The 18,056-nt window shown below is 39.6% G+C and overlaps 1 protein-coding gene across 1 annotated transcript in view; it reads right to left on the bottom strand.

The window, feature by feature from the left end:
- The window catches only part of ESRRG (estrogen-related receptor gamma), a 351,575-nt gene that overhangs the window by 331,503 nt on the left and 2,016 nt on the right, over positions 1 to 18,056 (bottom strand). Inside the window, exons 2-3 of the mRNA XM_010562134.1 lie at positions 11,818 to 11,877; positions 11,034 to 11,077 (exon numbers count right to left, since the gene is read on the bottom strand). The gene's annotated coding sequence lies outside the window, so the exon portion shown is untranslated. The remainder of the gene's footprint in view (positions 1 to 11,033; positions 11,078 to 11,817; positions 11,878 to 18,056) is intronic.

Consider the following 18,056-nt stretch of genomic DNA (forward strand, 5'->3'; position numbering starts at 1 on the left):
CACAGGCTATATTTTGTATTACATCTTCAGCACTTGCTATCAAGAAAAGCTCTTCATTTCAACGTGAACGTTTCTTCTGCCAGCTTCACAACTATTCTTAATTAACTGGAACCTTTAACATTGTAAACAGCATTAAATTAGAAGAAGTCATACTTAATTAGTTATCTTCACTTAGCCTACACCCCAAAATGACAGAACATTTCAGGGTTACTACTGGAAATATGTAAACACAGGCATGCACACACAGCCCAAGTACAATTAACAGACTTAATCTAATCTGTATTCAGGTGCGGATGTACAGAGATAAATAATCTACAGATATAATATAAACACCCACACACTGAGTAGGTCTGTAACTGAGAGGTTTATCTAAGTGATTAAGAATACGACAACTTTTCCAGTTCCAAAAAGAGGGAAAAAAATAAATTAGATAGCTAAATATAACCACAGCTAAAATCCGATTCCCTTCCTTTATAGTCCTGAGTCTAGATAAATGTATATGTGGAAGAGATCATATCTACTTTAGCACGTCACATTGCCTGTACCTCCTTCATGTAAACAGGTTCAACTCCTCTGAAGTCAGTCAAAACGCATATATAATGTAAATATGTGTGTGTGTCCATGTGTGTGTAAACCCAGGGTAAATGGTAGTAGAATAAGGCCCCTTATTGGCTCAGGTCTTGCAGGTAGTTGTGATAATAGAAAAACAAGAAAACTAATATACTGTAGTTACCTACTATGCAATAATTATCATGTAATTATACTGTAATTACAGTACCTGATTATTGATGTACTGTAAAATAAACTGTTATCAAGTTTTTTTACTGTTCACTTCTATTTACAGTCATCTCTGATAAAGACTAAGCCTCCCCAAAAATGCATGATAAAGCTTCTTATCACAGGTTTTAATGCCTCTAATAACTACTGTAATTCTGTGTGATTTAGTGCTTTGAATAATCCACCAGGATTTTTCTCTAGATCTTTAAAAGGATTGTAATGTGTACAGAGGTGTCGTAGTGATTAAATTTACAGGACACTTACCAAAACAGTGATAAGAAGGGATGTTTAATTAACACATGTACACGTTGTTCAACTGTACTATCATGCAAAACTGGGAAGACCTGAATGAGACCCCTATTTTCCTTTCAAAATGTTAAAAAAATTTAAACAAAGGATTATCCTCACTATACAATACAGAAGCAGACATTCTGAGGGCAACAGGAAATCCAGGCAGCACCTGAGAGCAGTACCAGCCTAGTGTTGCATATCAGGTAGAGCCAAGGTCCTGGTACCAGTCAGACATTCCAGAGAGAAAAGAAAAAGTAAGTCACATATGATAGTACATGGGAATTCACCAGCTGAGTTTGGAGATGTTGTTCCTTTGGCTAGTGGGTAGTTCAAGGACATTGCAGCTCTCTTCAGCTACAATGCCTGAAAATATCAATGCTTTTAGGGCTCACTGATAAAAGTCATTGCAGAAAACCAGCTGAAGGTTACCTTATCAGATGTTTTTGAACTCCATGACTCAGAAAGGCACACAGGCACTCTAGAAAATCCCTTTTCCCTCCATCAGTAGATTTACTTAATGGCACAGGCTATCCCTTATTTATATAACAGATAAGTAAATTTAAGTTAAGCAGTGAAGCGCCCCAGCAGACTAAACCCCAACAGAAAAGAGCAGCAGAGTCAACCATATAGCAGGCAGTGGAAGAGAACCTTTATTTCTCTAAGGACGCTTTCCACTTTAACTTCTACTGACATTTTGTCCACTGTGATGCTGACAAAAAAAAAAGTGAGAGAAAGATCTAAAGGTGTTATCATATACGATCAAAAGACAAAAAAGAAAAGTCAAGAAGCTCATGCAACCCATATTCCCACTGGGGAAATAGCCTTTTTAATATTAGAATTGTTTGTACTTTGAAATGGAAATCCCAACATCTGCAAGTGCATGCAGCTGATGTAGAGTTCACTCCTGGATGGGCAAGTGCCAGGTAGTAACAGGGCATGAGAACAGACTTTGGCTCCATGAACGGAAACATAAACCTCTTATTTGTAAAAATGATTCCTAATGATCTCAAAGGCCTCCTGGTTTAGTATGGAAGATGAGTGCCACTGTTTTCTTTAGAATGAATCCCACGTATTTCACATCACAGGCCTGGCACAGGGCTGCAAAGATGAAATCATTCCTTGACCATCATTGTGGGCACGCCTGCTCTGATCTGCAGTGCTATGCGGGGGCACACAAATACTGGAAATGGTGTAACTGCATTATTACTGTGCTCTGCACAGGCTTTTATACCCTGGTTCTCAGCAAGACTAATTATTCTAAAAGAAGCGTCACACTACTGCAATTATCCTGCTTTAAAAACCTGAGTTACATCATTTAGGACACTGTGCTTCACTATTCAGGCACATCCATGCAGCTTTATTTTTTGCAACAGAATTTTTGGGATGTGGGGGGAGGGACGGGACACAGGACAGGAAATTAACAGGAAAAACCTCAGACATCATGAACAAGGCAGAACACTTAAATGTAACAGGAATAGGGAGTAGGCACTGAGGGTGTCAAAAATCACATGCTCCTGATTCTGACTATTTATTTACCTGACACACAGAATGGCTTACCCGCGTAATCCTCTCTCTGCAGCGGGTGAAGGTGAAGGTGTGGGAACTTCCTTCTTCCTTTGCTAGAAGTATTAACTGAGCAACGTGGGGAAGAGAAACTATGGGAGGAATTTATTTCTCATCTCTGTCATCAATAAATTACTAAGGCAGCTTTCAGGACTCCTAGAGAGTGTTTGAAACATATACCCCCTTGGTGGGCTCCTCCGGATGGGCTAGCTTACATGCTGCCCTCTTGCATAAGGCTGCAGTCTTTCTATGGGAGAAGAACTGACTTTTTAAATAAAATATACAAGTTTCTCCTGTAACACAGCCTCCTATTCTGAGCTCCAAAGAAAGGTAGCACACCATTTTATAGTCCCTAAGGAAAACTGGGCGTAAGACTCAAAGGTTACCTTTCAAGAACAGGATCCTACATATATTACTGGTTATTATTACAAGTATAGAGAGAGGGTAAAACTCCCAAAGAAATGAACTAGTCATCCCCATTACAGTTTGGGCGAAACATCTGAAGTAAATCAGTATACAAAACTTGCCTGACCATAGGACTAGCAATGAATCTGGAAATCAGTGCAAGTTCATCAAATGTTTGGTACATCATGCAGACCAACTTGTGGGTGAAACTGAAATGGATTTAAATCCAACTCTTCCCTTCCTGGGAAAGAATTTACAGTAGTAAACATTATTTAATGTCCCTAATAAGGACACATTGACAAATAAGAAAAAAATAGCATCTACTCAGTGACTTGGAAATTAGCAGAGCAGCCTTAGTCATTTTCACTCTCATGAGTTAGTCAGACGTTTTTCCAACATTTCCATATATGCCTGTTCTTTCCTTCTGTGCCCAGCAAAACTACAAGCTACTTCTGAATGTGATGGTTAATCACACTTTTGTTACATTTCAGCATTAGATGGAGAACAATTAGATTTGCAGCTGATAAAAAGGGGGAGGGGAGGAAAATATAAGAAAGAAGGAAAGAAGGAAGGAAGGAAGGAAAGAAGGAAGGAAGGAAAGAAGGAAGGAAGGAAAGAAAAGCTGTCGCCTCTTCAGCCAAATGACTCAGAGATGGTATCATCATCTTCAGAAACCAAACAATTTGTGGAATCTTCAAAAATTTCAATGATGTAAGCTAACTGAATGGAGGATGGTTTTAATCTCGGCTAAAATGATCTGGTTTAACTACCCCTGAGTACTAAGCCATCCACCATCTTGAAGTTTATAATTTAAAAAGTCCAATATTCATGTAAGCATATCCAGCTTGCTTTCCCTTAAAGAAACTTGCCTTACCTTTCTAATCCTTTCTCTGGTCTTTACCTTGGTACTGAGACAGATGTCATAGAAGGCAACTGAATGTATTTCACTGGGATGTGTAGGCCATATCCTTCATTATTACAGAAACAAAAATATGCTTGTTTTGATCTAACTATGTGTATTTAAAGAATTACCAGCAGAACATAAAACGAAGCAGAGAGGTCTATTTAAGGTCTGGGTGTTCCAGCTATTTTTACCGAAGCTGCCACGGGTTTCAATGGGAATGTTGCATGCTGAATGGTGAAAGGAAACAGCTCCCAGACCGGAGTTAACCCGGATCTGTGTACAAAGAAAAAGATGCTCACCCTATGGAAAGTATATGCAAGCTGAATTGCATATGTTAAATTAAAGACATCTGCACTTTGGCAGAATTTAGACAATGACTCACTTACATTTAATTATGTAAAATTTTCAAACGGGGCAAACTCCACTGTAGTGACTCACATTAGTACTACCACATGATCTTCTGATAACTACATCAGTATATAACTCATGTCTCTGCTGCACAGAGTTTCTACAGAGAGAATGACATATTACCTGACTAGCATTAAAAGGACTCCATGTTCCCAGCAATGACTGGTACATTAAGTAATGCTTCAGAAAGTAGCACATAGTACACCGAGGGGTTTTTTTTCCCTTGACACAAAACTGCACATCTTCTAATGATAATAATTCACTGTCATTCAAAAATCAATTTTCTGTTTGTGTTTGATTTCTTTAAATTTATGGGGTTGTGGGGAAAGATTCCAGAAGTAGAAACTTACATCATTTCCTTTTTCCAAGAGGAATTATGGTGCTGCAGACCTCCTTAGGCTTCCAATCCAAGACGTTCCCACCCTGTCCTTACATGAGTGGTAAACACACCCTCAATACCTTCAAGCACAAAGTAAGGGTACCAGGCATTTTCCATGTTTTGCTTCACAGACATTCTTGGACTTTTCCCTGCTATGTCCTGCACTTTTCAACATAGGTTTGGTTTGCTTGGTTTTGTTGTGGACTACCAGAATGAACTGCTTATGTGTCTTATGTCAGGCTAACAGGACTGATGACCTTGAAATGCCCACTGTGAAGAAAAGCTATCCTGCATTATTTGCCTCAGACTTTAAAAAGTAGCGAAACACTGTATCACTTCCTTCAACCTTGTTAAGAAAAGGGAGGGGTCCTTTGCCAATCCATATCACGTCCTTTTTCTGAGCTCTGAAGAGTTGCTGCGTTTGTATCCTGGAGTACCACTGCATTACACTCCCATTAAACATTTGAAAAATGGATGTCCACTACAAGGCTTTCTAAACACCATTTTCAGGCTTACTGAACATGCTGACAGGACCCTTAAGTAACAAAGGGATATACAAAAGGTGTTTTCATTACAAAAGGAATGTATTAATGCAACAAATATGGCCTTTGTTAATGCCAGATGCTGACTATAGGTGTGAGTGAGGAGTATGATGAATGGGATGATGAGGAGAAAGCAATCTTAATTGTGCAATTAGTTGTGTTATGTTTGTGCAATGTTTTGCATAACAATTACAGGCCACTGGTAGACTAGTGATCCAAAATGACAGCCTTTGAAAGGAGTTCAAACAGCTAGGAAAGTCACTGTACCTTTTGAGCAACTACTTTAGAAGGCTAATGAAAAATGTAAATGATCTCAAGTGGCCTTTTTATGGCTGAAGCATGATGTTGGGCTTCGATGCACAAGTGCAGTGTGCTTTCTCCAGCTGAGAGTAGTAAGAAGTAGCAAGTGTAGAGGATGCCCCGAGGGAATGCCCCAAGCTAGTGCAGTGCTAAAAGGTATGGGAGTAAAGTCTGGCCTCCGAGTGACAGAGCTGGTAGGAAGTGATTGAAGGTGTTGGGACCAGTGCGTGTAATGGGCTGGATCAAAAAACAATGAGCAAGAGGAGAGGATCCATAGTTTGTTCCTTTTCCTTCCTAGCATCTACCAAAGAGAAAAAAAACATCCTGATTGTTCTACACCCTCTCATTCTACCTTTCATTTATTTTATTTTTCAAAGCACAATTTAACTTTTTTTTCCTAAGGTTTCACATAAAAGTTAGATTTAAAATTGGAATCCAGATTAAAGCTCACTTACAACTGTTCCTGGGGGTAGAGGTAAACTGCCCAGAATGTGATGACAACATGGGTGTTGAGTGATGCTCTGCTCATAATTGACACATCTGAGCACACAAGAGTTCATTTCATCCTCGATATCACCCTAGGGATCCACACCAGTCACAGCTGGTGCAGAGAGGTATAAGACATACTGCCCCATTGGCACCACGGTTATTCAATTCATGGGTTAGCACTGCTGGGGAGCAGGAGAGGTGCCTTCATAGGCCACTCAAAGGTGTTAAATTGGCACACATCATAGCTGCCCTGGTCCTTCTCCCTCAGAAGAACTTGGGTCCTTTGGAACATGCTATCCACCAAGACAAAACATGCCACTGACATTTGAATAGCAGGCTAATGAACATGAAGAAGAAAAAAAAAAAGAAAAAAAAAAGAGTGGAGAGACAAGGTAAGACCTGTACCCAAACGTTTATTTATACAGGATACCTTTAGGTCAGACTCTCCATTGCCTTTCAAACGTGACATTAGAATACCCTGGGAATTCTGTTTTTAAATAGTCCGCTCATCCCTTACTCCAATAAATAAATAGTTAGCATATAGTGCTGCTAAGTCAAGCTGTTTAGCAAAGACATTTACTTCTGCACAGAAACTCAGCCCCCGTGGTGCAGAAGAGCACAGTAGTGTGCTGTGACCCAGCTCTCAGCCAAGAGGATGAAGAAGACATCAGAACAAAACAACAGGGCAGAGACCATTTTTGCTATACCCCAGGAAAAGCGGCCACGCAGTTCATTGGCTTTAATGTTTTGACTGGAAGTGGGAATAGTTTTTTAAAGGCTATTTTATCCAGTGAGAGAAGAAAAAGGGTATTACATGACTTTGCGCTCTGGATGCTGTTTGTAGAGAAGCCTTAAGTCACAGCCGGACTCCTACAAATTATTTACTATTGCAGACTGATATTGAATATACAACTTGAGGCAGAATCACAGAGAGCAGGTTTGTATGTACACAGAACTAAGCTTCACGTTCAGTCACATCTCTTCCAACTGACTGCAAGCATCTCTACAGTAAATATCCAAGGCTCAAACACCCCTTCGAAATTCATTAGCAAGCACAGCAAACAGCAGTGCTGAAAATAGCATCTTTCCATTCAGTGCAATGAGACCTACCCCGCTATATTATATGTTCAAAGAGGGAAGGGCAATCCTCTTCTAAACCTAGCTTCTCATGAACCTGAATCCAATCACACGTTCCCTTTGTAACAGCCATCTCTCTTGGTGCTGCTCTACAAAATCTACATCATATCACCACCACCTTAAAGGTCGGCTGTAATATTTCAATAAATAGAGAAACCGTGGTTTCCTTAAATCACTTGTATTCCTCTTGCTGCAGTCATTTTGGCTCTCCTCTATTGGTCTTGCTTAGCTCACTTTCATATGAATGTCAGATTTTGCATTTGCTGTGTGGTGTCATCTAGACTCCCGCTGTAAAACAGTTTGGTTTTTCCCCAGTTGGTGCACCAGATTAAGCATCCCCCCTCTCCAGAACAGAATGTAATTAAAGATCATGGGAAAATAACACACACACACTGGTCATAAAGTTAGAAAATTTCAGGTTTGGTTCTGCTTTCCAATTTTACATGCTCCACTTCACTTCTGTATATAAAGAGAAATGTAAATGGCTTTGGTCACTAGATATCTATTAACTCCTTGTGCATCAGATCCTGTGAAGCAGAGATGACAGCAAGATCCACAGAAGCTTATGAGGAAGGACCCATGCCTCACAGAATCACACCCAATTCACCAAAAATGAAGCCTTTTGCCCAAATGGTTCTCTCTCTGCTTACTGCACAATGGTTATGAAACATAAGCCAGAACTGTCTCTATGTTCATAGTGTACAGGAAAATGTTTCATGATATAGGTGAAATTTTTCATCTGAGAAGCCTGCTGGGATGATCACTTTGATAGTGTTGCAGCAGAAGAACCACTTGGGTCTGCAAAGGCCAGTGCTGGAGGTGCAGTGCTACAGCCGGTTTAAAGCAGAGGTTGCTTTGTACATCCCCACCTCAGCAGTGGCACCTCCACCTCAGGTTTGCTGGTGGTAGGTTGGAAATAACTGAGACCTTACTGTCTGTGGCTGTGGGGCGGAATGTCACCAGAAGAGAAATTAACTGCTTCTTAATTAAAAAAAAAAAAAAATTTTAAAAAGCTTAAACTGCTTCTACAGCAGGGATAAAAATATCATCAAATTGTCGTTTCTCATCACAAGAGTAAGCAAGAGGCAACTGTTGATATTCAGTGTCTCCTGACAAGTTCTGGAAAGGCAAAAACCCACCAGGTGATCTTCCACTGTGAAGGCAGGTGGCAGTGGGAAGGCAACTCAGGATCCACATCCCAAAGTCTACCATGGCTAAATCATATTCCTATTTGCCTCCTTTTTTAAAAGGAGAGAGAAGGTAACAGAGGTCACTGAGAAAGAAGCTGTTCATGCCACATCGTTTGACACACAGTATCACACAGACAGAATTTATGACTTATCCAACCTGTACAACATTGTTTGTGGCGGATTTCTAGGAAATAAACCCAGATATTGTGATGCTTACTTAACTACAAAATTCCTCCCTCTCCCTCAGATAGGGAATAAAGTAGATGTTCACCTTTACTGATGTTCTACTGTAATTATTTTTTATGGCAATTCTCCTCCATTACTTAGAGGATCATAATGGAATAAATAGAAAAATGAGCTCAAGCCTGAGTATTCTGCGTTGTAATCTAAATTAAACTAGTATTACAAATTTGTTTACATATCTCAGTTGAGCTATGCAGTTTCAAAAGTTACTTGCTGAACGTAAACATGTCTCCTGATGCTACATTACCCACTATATGCAGTAAAATATATTCTAATGTAATACAATAAAACTGAAAAACCAATAAATGTTCCTATTTATTGAGAAATTGGACAAAAAATAGCTTATTGTCAGTTTTTAAAGACTGAAAATCAATAGATGATGAAAGGTTGTATTTTTTGTTACCATTAGACTGTTGACTCTAGCAATAAGTGAGATATGGATTACAAGTGGGGAAGTAAAGAACTTGTGAGGTATACAATTTGGAGCTTCTTGGGTTTCTCAGAAACTCAACGCTGAGTATTTGTGCAGCAGCGGCCATCTTGGCACCACTGTTAATGGGCCTCAAGAGCATAGCTCCTCCATTTTGTTGACAAAGCCAGCTTTAAGTGTCTTCCTGTCTTTAAGAGCATTTCCAAATTAAGGGGGCTCTTAATCAGACTTGCATCTGCTAAGGATCATGACTAAAGGAGATCCAGCTTTCACATATATTCACATCCTGCCAATCAAAAAAAAAAATCCTCAGACAACATGATGAAACCCCAGCTATTGCTGTCCCACCTCTCATGGGCCTGGATTGAGTCCACACAGCTGAGCTCCAGAGTGGGCTCCCCGGGTCTGGCCCCCAGGCCCTGTGCAGTCCTCACATAACAACAAACATAGCCCCACGCTGGACGGAAATTACATTGAATCGGATGTCCACTTTGCAAAGACCTTTAGCTCTCACGCATTTCTGAGCCTGCTGTCCTTCCTCACATGTGTAAGGTTTTCGACATCTGGGCCCTGAGTGCAGAGGTCCCATTCGAGTCTGCCATCTACACGTGGCTGAGTTTTACCCTGAAGATATGGGCGGAGAGAGGTCTGGAAAACACAGATTTTAAGCACCTGTTTTCCCAGTAGAATTTATGCATGGGAGTCAGTTTAAAACCTGAATTTCTATATTCATTAAACAAAAAGCGCACAACCGTGCAGAGGCTGCGAAGGCATTCTTGTCTCACAGTGCAAACACGTTAAAATGGAATACTAAAAAAAAATATGCAGTGATAAAAAACACTGAGCTAAACATAAACACTGCATCCAGAGTCCTTAAATAGTGATCTGTGCCAAAGTTTTTCCAAGAGAACCAGTAGGTATGACCATTACATATAAACCCAAATATAGATGTTCTACCCTGACTATATTTCTAAACTCTGTAACAGAGTTTGAAAAGATGCCAACTATAATAGGGAGTTAGGGCTGCTTTTAGGATTTATATTCTCTTTGTACATTTCATAATCATACAGCAGCTCAAATCTGAGGGTAACGCAGTAAAAGCCTATACTGCCTTCAGATACACAAATGTACTTCCCTGTAAAAGTGGACAGTGACCACTGGGCCTGCATGTGACAGAGAACTAGTAAAGTCAGCTCATGACCTTGCGCAGTACCTGATTTTACAAGTGCACAGAGGTGTGCAATTGTAAGTCTACAAAAAGAAAAAGTTCCAAGACCTTGAACGAGCTGAGAGTGTGCAGAAATGGCCACCCTACTGCTGGCCCTAGTCCTGCACTTCCATAATGTGCAACTTTTGCTTCAAACTGAGGAAAACACAGAGATCAGTGATTTTCATATGGTTTCTTCTGTTTTCCCAGGTAGAAAGCTAGCTAGCTATTTGTAAAAAGGGGGCTGTTACCACATATGCATAATCACATACCAAAAAAAGATTCATGTTGTTCTTGTAAGCTTTTGCTTAAGTATACCATGGAAAATAACTTTGATGAAATAATTTGCCCAGAGCACTGCTTGTCTGGAAGATTTCTATAATTTAACTGCAGTTCTGTAAATAATTTGGTGATAGACAGGCCATCAGCATAATTTGGTGCTAGACCCATGCAACATTAAGGAAATGGCCAGCAGGCCAAAAATTAAATCTCAGCTGGGTCCTAGTATGTACAATGCCCATTAAAAAACAGTCCAAATCTATTCTTTTTTGGAATCTGGTTATTCAGTTTAAAGGAAGACACTGAATTTTGCTTTGGGAATTAACACAAAGAAATGTCATGCTTCCTCTCAGTGAAGAAAAGATCACCTACATACGGTTAATCCTGCAGATCTCCATAAAGACATACAGAATTTTCACATGATAACAACACAAACTACTACGACATCACAATTATATAGCAAAGCATTTTGTACTGCTACTGAACTACCGGTAACTTTCACCAAAGTCTCTCAGGTCTCCGGTGTTGTTACCCTATAAACTAGCAAAAGCTACTGCCCTGATTTTTAGTCAAGCCTTAACTGAGACCGCAAGATAAGAGGTACAAAATTGTATGCATGGTACATTGCACCTTTAATCATCTACCTACCTGAAATACTCAAGCAAGTAGTTAGACATCTAAATGTTCCAATTACGGGTTTAAAATAAATGAGTTTTGTAGTACATGACTGTGTCCACATTATTTGAAAATGGGTGTTCACATCCCCTCTCAATCTCAGTATCGCTTCAGCCACAGGCAGATCAGAAAGTCAAAGTTAGTAGCAGAGCCAAGATCAGGCATAAGATTTAGTATTTTGGCTGAAAAAAAAGGGGAGAACCAATGACTGCAGGACACTTCCCCTTCATGCTTCATGTCTGAACAATCATTTTTCCATCAGAAATGTCCACAATCAGCATTTCCTTCCTGCATCATCAGATTGTAAACCAAGATGTTCACTGTGGCTGCTGGAAGCCTCCTATGAGTTTTACCAAATGAGAAGGAAATGGCAGGGAAAATAATATACAAAACAAGGCAACAAAGCCACCCCTCTCAGCTCTACTGAAAAAAAGGCCTCAAGAAGCAGACACATTTATACCTCTTCTTCAACTGAAAAACAGAGAAGGAGGTGAAGTAGATGGGTTAAAAGCCAGCAAAGAGTAGTATTAAAAAAGCCCACCAGGTATTGTTGCAAGAACCTCTAGATAAGCATCTTAAATCAGGGTAAATTACACACCTCATGCTGGTGACTCGGTCATGGGAAATTATGAAGCTACGTGATGTCTCATTTGTTGTGCTGAAAACAAATGTAAATAAATTACTGAGAGAATCTCATTTACATTTAGAAATTCATCCCGATGCATGACATGACTGCTGATGTTTTTTTAAATGACACTTTGAGAAGAAGTGCCACTATTAAAAACAGATCATAGCCACCTTAGCGAGAGCCTGTGCTTGTATGCATGCACGTGTGTGTGCATATGTGCATGAGTGTGTAAAGGCAGATGTTCGAGACATCTTTTGGATCATTGGGAAAAAGGCTTTCTTTTACTGTTTCAGAATCAAAATGGTGGTGTCAGAAGACAAAACCATCAATCTGTATTCTTCTGTGCATTTTTCCCCCTCCAGAGTGGGAAACAGAAAGACAACATTATGGATTGGCTGCTGCCAGTACAACAGAAAGTGCAAATACTAAAATCGTAGGAACAGAAAATAGTGTGGCACGTCTCTCCATCATCAAGTGTAATAAAACTTCCCCTTAGATACACACACAAAAAGCCTTTTGCTAAGCTTTTATCTCCCCCCTCCAAGTCTCACATTTTAAGCTGTCACTGAAACAATTGAGAAGGATATCCAGGAAGCCATAAGATGGAGAGCAAGTTGAACCGTGGTTAGCTAAGCAGCATACATTCAGGCAAATATCCAAATGCTTTAGGAGCTGTCATTCTCCATCCCGCGTGGGAAGGCTGCGAAGAGACGGACTTGTTCGTATCATGATTGCTCTTATTATTACAGCAGTGAAAACACTGCATACTAATGGATGTGTTTTCAGAAAGAAGACTGTTAGATGGCTTTTTAGACTCTGTGCCTGGCTGTCTGGGCTTCAGTATCCAACACTGCCTCTCCCTCTCTTTGCTTCCCAAACAGAACTCTAAAAAAAAGTTTGTAACACGAGTGTGAAATAAAACATATTTCCAAATGGGGACATGACAGTGTTCTACAACCCCACATACGGCAGCATATTTACATAAGCCTGCATAGGTCAGAGAGTTTATTTGTTAAGGGACAAATAAGCAGGCCATGAAATAATTATTTTTCATTGTGCCCTGCCAAACCTATCCAGCCAAAGGCTAAATTGAGCTGCTATTGTGATTATTTGAACTGTGGAGCCAAAAGTCTTCACTGCAAAGCATCCCAGCTGTCCTAAATTTTATTCTGATGGCTAGTTTTCACGCTAGCTTGAAACTTGCCAAAAATGCTCCACAAAATAGGCAGGCGGAAGGCTTGCTTAATCCAGACATACATCAATTACTGATTTAGAGCTGTTCTGAGAACTTGATTATTAACAAATCACTTCCCGAAATTGTTATGACAAGATTCACATATGCAAATGGCAAGCTGCTCATATGTACACAGCTAGCAAAAGAAATTAATACAAAGGTTCCCAGATTTATTTATGGTTATTTCCTATTGTGCTTTACTGCAAATTAGCCACTAAAATATTAAAAGAGAGAGATCCAGCTGCAGCACCACAGCTTTGACATACGGTGACATGGGAACACCCAGGCCATAACGGCTCAGCATGCTCCTGCCTTTGCCCACCTCCCTGCGGAAAAGGATGTACCAGTGCTTTCTGGCATCAGAGGAAGCAAAACCACCACGGTGGTTCCCAAGCTGCAGATTTGGTCAGCACACCAAGGAGCAGGTAGGATTACCCCAGGAACAGCCCAGATCACAGGCTTGGGAGGATATTTCATACTTTAAACAAGGTTGACGGTGGAGGAGGGGGAACAACAAATATATTTTTTTAAACCTCCTGCTTCAAAGCTTAAATTAATCCCTAATAATGAAAGATTAGGATGAGAATGTGTAGAGAGAAGATTATCCCATGTCTGCCCATTGTGAGGCTCTTAGAGCTTTCCTTGAGGCGCCTGGGGTTGGTCATTGCTAGAGACAGAACAGGAGGCTAGAAGGATCTTAGGAGCAATTCATTTCATACTTTCTGCATTTCTGTTTAAATAACTAAGACACAAAGAAAAGACAATAAGGCTAATTGTTTTGAAGGCAGCAGACTTATAAATAAATGAAACGCCCATCATTTGGTATGAGGTACATCATTTGGTATCGCAACCCCGATGAGACAAGTGCACCTCGCTGCAGCTGCCCTCCTTCTCCTCCACACCTCCTACTATTTTTTATCCTGTTTGTAATTTCACTGTAATATCCTCAGGGCAGCAACCACTCCACATTTACACATGAATTAGAACAACACCTCGCACAATGGCATACCAGTCCTGATTGGACCTGGACTGCTCCTGGGAATGCTGCTGGGAATGCTACTATAAAAAGAGCTCATAAATGTATAGAGTACAGCACAGTAACACACACACACATACCTTTTATCACAGTTAACGTCGCTGGAGTGTTAACTCTTTGTTTTCCCAATAAAACTGCAGATCATTTCATTTATTTCTAAGCCCCAAGATGGCTGCAGGATGTGTAGCTAAGATCCAGCACACCTTCACCAGCATACTCTGTGAAGTTAGGTGTTTACTATGGATGTCTATATTTACTATTTAACAACATGGCAGAAGTGTTATGGAGTCTCATTACAGATGTAGAAGCATAAGTTGAATCTTGCTTAGGATTTGGATGGAAGCTACGTGATCCAGCTACAAGCTGGGGACGTTCAGGCTGAGGAACCAAATGAACCCACATCAGTGTCAGCCACATGATCCCTGTGCACCCCTTACAAACCTACTGTGTCTTAACCTGATTAGCCCAAATTCCCTTCTAATTTCCTTCCTTCCTTCCTTTGAGTATTTTAATACATTCTGGAATTTGAAATTTTGCATATAATAAACTACATATTTTCTGGTACTTCAGATATAAACAACTCCAATACATAATTTCAATTTAGTGTGGAACTGAAAATATAACAAGTAAAAAGATTTGAAAATCTTTATCAAAATAGTTCCATTTTTCCTAACAATTCTGACACATTAATTATTTTGTGGGACTTTTTTTCCCGAAGGACTATGAATGGCCAACATGGTTTACAAAGAGCAAAAAGAAAAGGAAAAAAGTGTGTGCAGGTACAGTGGCAAATCAACAAATTACATGAGTACATGCATAAATTCAGGCACCTGAGCCCTCTTCAAGGTCAAGTTCCATGTTGTAGTCACTCATTCCAATATTTAAAATCTAGAAAAAAATGAAAGAAGTAGCCAAAATGTAAAATATATAAAAAATCTTAATTAGAATAAAATGGCCACTTTGCCAGGCCTGTATTCTATGTTTGCATGATATCAGAAGTTCACTTAAAAACCTACCATACCGACTACAGCTGTTGGCAGTCATATTAATCTCTCTCTCTGAAAAAAACTACAAATGACTTTTTGTTGACTACCAGTTGACGGACCTCTTATTTACCAGACTAAAAATTCTACACCATCAAATTCTGTGGAAAATCCAAGATCATAATTTCTTTTTCTCTGGCTCCTAATGGGTTGGTAGCATTATAGGGCCTTCATGTGCTTTTCCACAAAACCTTGCGCTCAATGCAAATTTTGTCTGTGACATAACTAGGGAGAGTTTCTGTCTCATAGAACGTGACCGTCATCGTTGGACATTCTCAGTCTGAGCACTTCAGCTTCTCTATGAACTCTCCCGCAGCTCATGACTTAACTCTCATTTCTTTTGCCCAGTGCACCCACGGCTCTGACCAAAGCAAACTCTACCCAGCGTCACACTTCCATTCAATGGGAGGAAGGATCATTCAGGAATGATCTTCTTACTTCTACAAAAACAGTAAGAGACCGTGGTCTATATGGAATAGGCTATTGACAACCCTGCACACACTCAGTCATAGTCAGATATGTGACAAAGTCCAACGAAATCCTATTAGGGAATAATACAAATGACAGAGCTTAAAGAATACAGTTAGCTCCTAATTAAACAGCCCATAAATCTGTTCAGAACTTGCAGAATTTATCACCAGAACAGGAATCTCAAGACCTTTTACAGAGTCTCAATTTAACAGACCTGTTGTCCACTGAACCAACAACTCTGTTGCTTACAGATGAGATGTTTCACCAACTTAAGTACTATTAAAAGATGATTATGCACTGAGCTTTCCTGAAATTGTATAACATTTGCATGGTATAACACATACTCTTACTCGTTGACTGCAGTCTGATTCAAAGTGCTATAAATATGTTTGCCCTTTCTGCTAAGCCCGCCTAAGGGATTAGCAACCCCCCAAAAGTTCAGTTGAATATTAACTGCATTAACTTTGCAGACTGTAACATACTGTTACACTCAAACAGCCTACGGTGCAGTATGGATGACTTGCTTAATAAAAAATGTTTTCATGCAAAGCCCTATTGCTAGAAAAAAAGAATTTGCTCTGTCAAAGTGGGTGACCTCTTCCATGTAACTTCATAAAGCAAACAAATAAAAGGGAGATCTTTACAGGGATGTCCAGAGAAACGCTCATCATTCTGTCTGTCAAACCAGACGGACTTCCCTTGGCAACTCAGTACCAGCTCCACTCTACATCAGAAATTAGTCAGTTCACCATGGAAAAAAAACGTGAAATACAGTAGCAAAATGTCATTTACTATAGTAGTATGAACTTAAAAACTAGAAAGGAAGAATGACTGTTTGCTTAATTATTTTGTTAAGTAATGCTTTGCATGCCAACTCCCATAAAACCCACGTGTGCCGAAAGACTTTCCAGCACAAAGTTATATAGCAGTGAAGACAAAGAAAAGGAACAGGAAATATTTAAAAGTTGGAAGAGGGAGAGTCAATAGGAGTGTAAAAGGGAGCTGACTTGATAGCTAATGCCAGAAGCCAAGGAAGAGCAGGTTCTCAAACTTCCTAAGTAAAAAGGTCCCAGGCAGAGGCAGAGGGTAACCGGCAGTATGTGATCAAAAGATGGAGAAAGGGAAGGAGAAAGAGGAAAAGGAGAATGGCTGGGACAAGTTTCTGAAGGTTACAAGGTATAAAGTGGGACCAGTAGAGTTGCTTGAAGTATCCAATAGATTGTTAAAATACTTTTAAAGATTAAAAAAACCTCCTTCATTATAATCGCAGTAATACAAAAATGTAGAACATGTCTATTATCAGCTGAAAACAGAAATTGCATAATACATTTTCTTTGCTTTTATAAAAAATAAATAGATGAAACAAACCTTTTCTATGTTGCTGTGGGAACATGCAACAACTCTCAAGAAGACCTTGACACTGAATGCCGCAATGAAACCTTTCTCATTCAGTCTTCAATGATCATGTATGTATCAATTTGTAAAAATGCACTCTCCCATATGAAGAGTCTTGGGTGTGATCAGAAACCAAATCAAAACTTTAAGAATTAGAAAGCATATTTCTCCATAATGCTGTACACTTACTTGCTTCTGCCATTCACCATCACCGTTACGTTGTCTAGAAACGGAAACCAACAATAGATGTTGGTAATTACGCAAGAACTTAAACTGCAGAGAGCCTCAGACCACAGCATTAAACTGGAATTAAAGCTTTACAAGAATGTTTCACTCCCTGCAATCACCTCCCTCCCCTACACACACACACTGTACACCTGCTACCCACCAGCCAGATGGGACTGAATTCTCCTGAATCAGATCATGGATTTTTAAGCTCAGCTTGAGTTCAACTGGATTTCAAGACATCAAAATATATTACCATTTCACATTTAAAAAATTACATCGGTGTCCAGGAACTCCTAGTTTCAGTGTTGTTTGCACAATTAAGTATGTATTAAAGTGGGATTATTGCCCCAAATGTACTAATACAAATAAATAAAATGCAGCTTTGCAACAACTTTTAATTTAATTATATATGCTCACTTAATGCGTGTAAAACAGAAACAAGCTGATTTTACATCATCATTGTGTTAAGCAAGATGGGGAATTTAGCTAATCCATAGTGACCAGCAGTGTTTTTTTAAAAGTCCATAAAGGCAATTTAGCAGCCCAAACTCACTTAAACATTGTAGGAACGGGCCCTTAATGCACAGGTATCATAAAATATTAACACGTGTTAAGAAAAAACTGGGAAGCATTATATTCCTAGAGAATTTGCTAAGCTTGCATAACGTAACATTTATCATCAATAAAGTTTCTTCAGCTAAGAGACCTCTAGCCTGTTCTTCAGAAGGAGGTCTCTTTCTCTCTCTTTCTACTCCAGCATCACAGCTCCACTAAGTCCCTGTTTCCTGCACTTCAGTAGGCT

The sequence above is a fragment of the Haliaeetus leucocephalus genome, unplaced genomic scaffold (assembly GCF_000737465.1).
Source record: "Haliaeetus leucocephalus isolate CR32 unplaced genomic scaffold, Haliaeetus_leucocephalus-4.0 Scaffold156, whole genome shotgun sequence".
Lineage (NCBI taxonomy): Eukaryota > Metazoa > Chordata > Aves > Accipitriformes > Accipitridae > Haliaeetus > Haliaeetus leucocephalus.